The following is a 5,000-nucleotide window of genomic DNA, read 5'->3' as shown; positions in this document are numbered from 1 at the left end:
GCACGCACGCACGCACGCATGCACACACACACACACACACACAGACACACACACACACACACACACACACACACTCACACACACACACAGAGTTCAGTACAGACAGCGCATATCAGTAAAAATGCATTTTTATATATTTTTTAAAATCTGGAAATTCATGCAGTCCAATCATTCGAAAAATGCACAAAATAAAACAAATAAACATTATAAACTTATACATTTACTAAATGTTAAAGCCAGTGTTGGAGCGTGACAGCCAACCTATTTCACGGCCCAAAACTTAATACCTGTATTATTACTCGAAATATGGAGATCCCTAACGCCCAGACAAAACCCCGCTTCATTGTTCGGGTAAGATATGATTAATCTAATAAAAAGTGAAAGTTGATGTTATTTCTAAAAAGAAAAAAACATGCATCACCATATCGACAACTGGAAATATGCAATGGCCAGGTAAAAAACAAAATCATGCTTTACGTATATCTCATTCATTTTACATACATACAATGAATGTCATATAAAATCGTTTGCACTTCTATCACTATTTCATACTCATGTTACCCACTTTAAAGTACAGTTACCTACAACTGTTCCAGGTAATTGCTATCTTAAATCTAATACTATTTTTTTTTCGATGAAACACTTATGGTGCATTCATTCTTCGAATATGGATTTTTATCAATACTATATGGATACAGTCTCACTTTGCAAGTTTTTGTTTGAAAGGAAGGAGTACTGCTATTCAAAACACCTCTATCATTCTATGTTTGGAATTAGCAAGAAGTTTCGATTTACTTTTATATATCTATAATTTCTTATTCTATCCCTGACGAATCTGAAACTCTGTAAATATTTTATCCACGCACATTACACACACTTTAAATACTAAATTTATATAGTCTTATTCTAAAACAACAATAGATCATAATTGTATATTCAGTACAGGCATCAATGTCACTTGATTGAAGAAAAAATCAGCTTCATTTCACATGTGAATCGTCCACTGAATAAATCACTCGTCATTATCTATCAATCCACCGTTAAGGATGCTCGACTATCGTGATCCTTGTTTTTGTTGAATAACAAAATGCCAGAAAATTTATTTATGCAACAAATAGGCTCATTTAATAATAATTCAATCATCTTCCTGTGTTGATTTAATCCGCAGAAAGCCAAGCTGAATGACTTTGTTTTGCCTCATGTAATTTGCACTGCATGATATGTGACATCTCAAACTAGGGAAAAAAGATATATAACCAGTGAGAACGGTACCAAATCACTTGTTCTGATCTTTTTGATTGTCTAGTGTGAAGTAAGGCGAGTAACACTTTGGGGATGTGTAGTGGAAGATATATCAACCGGTGATTTCGAGAAAGGTTAAGTTAACCCTTTCACCCTAGAGTAATAAGGACAAAAAGGGTCAGTTTCACCTCATATTCGAGCAGCACATAATTAAGAGAACAGTAAAGTTAACAGGCAAAATTTCGAAAGCTTTTACCAACCTCATGAATATCATTTAACTTTATTTCTTTTGCATTTCTTAACATAACTAATGGACCTCCAGGAACTACCCTTGTGGACCTCAAGGCACAGAGACTCCGGGCTGAGAACTATTGCACTTTAATACGGATATCGGAAATTCGGCAGCGGAAGACAGCGGAGCCACGATGCCCGCCAGCTATGGTGCGAATGAACACATTTTATTTTCGGCATATATGCATGGCGGCCCGATGGTCTAGGGTAGAGGATCCTCAGGGAGGCCACGCGGTAGTTTCTAAGGGTCCATGAAGCAATATGAAAACGGAATTAAACATAATTTTCTCTCACCGACAGTACCTATATATAATTATCTCTCATATTAATGAATTGAAATCTTCACATAAAACGTTTTTGTTCTATAGCCGTTGACATCATTACACTATCCATAACTAGTTATATTTGTATCTGAAAAGGTGATAACCACTAAACGGGGCCATGTAGATTATTATCTAGGGGTATAATTCTCGGTTTGGGTGCGAGAGGTCCCGGGCTCAAATCATGGTCAGTCACAATATCTTTAATTGAACGTAAAATGAAATAATAAGAACCGAAATAAGATTACACGCAATCAAACGTAACATATAGAACGTTAATTAAGAAGGGACGGTGTAATTTTAAAACAGAATAAGGTGTACACGTGTAAGTGTGATAATTATATATGTGTGTGTGTGTGTGTGTGTGTGTGTGTGTGTGTGTGTGTGTGTGTGTGTGTGTGTGTGTGTGTGTGTATGTATGTGTGGAGGGAGAAAGAGTATGCTGGCTAATATTCATACATGCATCTAGAGTAACCGCTTTGAGAGGCTTTAGGACATGTAAATAACATGTAATATTTGTTTAAAAGTAAATGCTCTTAAATAATATTATAGGCAATAATAATAATAATAATAATAATAAAAAAGTCTATACATGTTCAGGACGCATTAAACATATTAGTAAAAACGCAGTTTTTTTCAACAGATATAGATTACCGTAGTAATTTTTTTTTTTTTTGAAGAATTACAAAAGTAAATAATTACAGGTACTCCTGCTCCTTCCCGTATTATTATTATTATTTTTAATGAGCTAAAGTTACTGTCCTGTTTCTGTACCCTTTTCCTGTTATCATATCTACAGATGTTCGAAATTACACCTGTATTTCTGGCTTTAATCATAATCGTTATCATCTCGATTGAACAATTTATGGTGCATTACTTCTTCGAAAGTTGATTTACAACATTGTTATTTGGATATAGTCGCACTTCTTGAGTTATTGTTTGAAAGAAGCTTCGAATGATTTACAGTACATCTATACCTCCTCGAATTTGTATTTGGTAACAGTAAAAGAGATAGTAATTTCACTTGTTGTATGACAACTAAAATTATTTTGTCTAACTGGACAACTATCAAGCCACGCATAGCTCAAAAAGGTATGAATTCTAACCTCACATGTTCTAAGTCTTACACAAAATAATATGTCAAGACATATTGACAGTAGATCTTGCTTCTTGAAGTGTCATTCATTGAAGGAAAACATCAGCTTTATCCCCGTGCGAATCGTCCACTGCCTTGGAACTGAATGAATGAATCACACGCCATTAATTATTTATCAACTATTGCAGGACTCTTGTGAACTTTCTCTTTTATAAACGACAAAACGCTTTGGGAATGGAGTTGCCAATTTAGCGATATCTTAGCTAAATGTATCTGCCTCTGCATGGGTTGTAACTATTACTTATTTGATATGTATTTGTTTTAAGTTCTGAAACCAAAGCAGCATTTAATACCTAAATAACATATCGGTATACTTTAGTACCGCAGTGTTTTTCTTCTCATTAAAAAAATATATATATATATTAGATAGTTTATAATGAGTGTAATCTAAATGTGGTTGGAAAGACGTGTCTCATTGTAGGGACATGAATTACGCAGGTTAACTTCATGTATAGTACGACGGATAGGACTCGCATTTGTGTATTGCTTACTTATAGTAAACGTAGCGTGATAGCTGTGTCAGTGATATCTAGGCACTCATTTAAATGGTAAGTGTAAGCGGAGAGAGGTCATTCCAATTTGAAAGACAGAAATAAAGCACACACACACACGCACGCACGCACACACACACACACACACACACACACACACACACACACACACACACACACACACACACACACACACTCTCTAAAGGTCGCTTACCACAATTCACAGTTCACAATTGAGCACTTCGGGCACAGTAATTAACTGATACGTGTAAGATTAGAAAAAAAAGTAAGAACTTGAGTCTTAACAAAACAAGCACAGCATATTAACTTGTAGCTTGGTTGTATTTCATTTTAATAAGGAACTGAAGACATGTCGGTGAAAGTCTGTTCGATCAGTTGATAGATAAAGGTAATATTCTGTTCTAAATAGGAGATAGGTTATTATTTTTAATTTAGTTAGACTGAATAATTCTGATTAGAGCTAATATGTGCAGCAATAATTTGAGGTGTCAATAACAGTCTATCAAGTTAAAAGCCTTGGTTCCAAATTTAGTGTTGACCAGATGTGTATACCAAGACGCCATGTCTTCAGTGATAACTTTTCACGTTTAGATTTTTTGTTCAGGGACATACAACTGGTACTCGCATTCCTACACGAGTAAAAGGTAATACAGGGAACTCGATTCAGTTACAGAAATAAATGCATCTGGGTCAGACTCAAGGGATGTCTATTGGAAGAGCTCTAATGAAGGTTCTGCAACAGTGGGGTGAATTGAAAACTCATTTTGAGATCGCCAGGGTGGAATAGATATTATAATACTAAAATGTGTTATGTCTGAGAGGAAGAATTGTGCGTTTTTTATCATTTTTCATATTCTTCATGAATTTCAATTTGTTAAAGAAAATGAAACAGCAGTAAATGATCCTTCAAGTTATTTAATGATTAGTAAATATTGAAGATATTCTTGATCTTAATCCACACTTGGGGTATGAGTTTGAAAAGGTTATGGGGTGATACAATTATATATATATATATATATATATATATATATATATATATATATATATATACGTAGGAGATACAATTCCTTCTTGTGGAATTGGTGAAACAAATGTGGAAACGCCTGCCGGACACCGTCCATGTTATATTGCCCATGTCAGTGTAAGTTTGTACAGATTTTACTGAATTCTGAAAACAGAGTAGTACGAATAGAATTTCAATGGAAGAAATTGTATCATACGTATAAAAAAAAGTATTAGACGCATTTCAGCCGTGGTTAGAACTAGCAAATTACAAGGACACCACACTCTAATGTAGATGTAGAACGTAAATTTAGTTAAATGAATATTATAAAAATAATTTGCCAAAGAGAGTGAGTGTTAAGAGCATGAAAGCCATCTAGGTCGCCAATTGTGGACTTTGGCGTTGCGGAAAATGTAGTCACATTTACATATACAATTCTGGAATCCCTGAAACCGGTAAAAGTAAAGTTGGTAAAC

Source organism: Penaeus chinensis, chromosome 2, assembly GCF_019202785.1.
Source record: "Penaeus chinensis breed Huanghai No. 1 chromosome 2, ASM1920278v2, whole genome shotgun sequence".
Classification (NCBI taxonomy): Eukaryota; Metazoa; Arthropoda; class Malacostraca; order Decapoda; family Penaeidae; genus Penaeus; species Penaeus chinensis.
Note: the sequence above shows the minus strand (reverse complement) of the source record.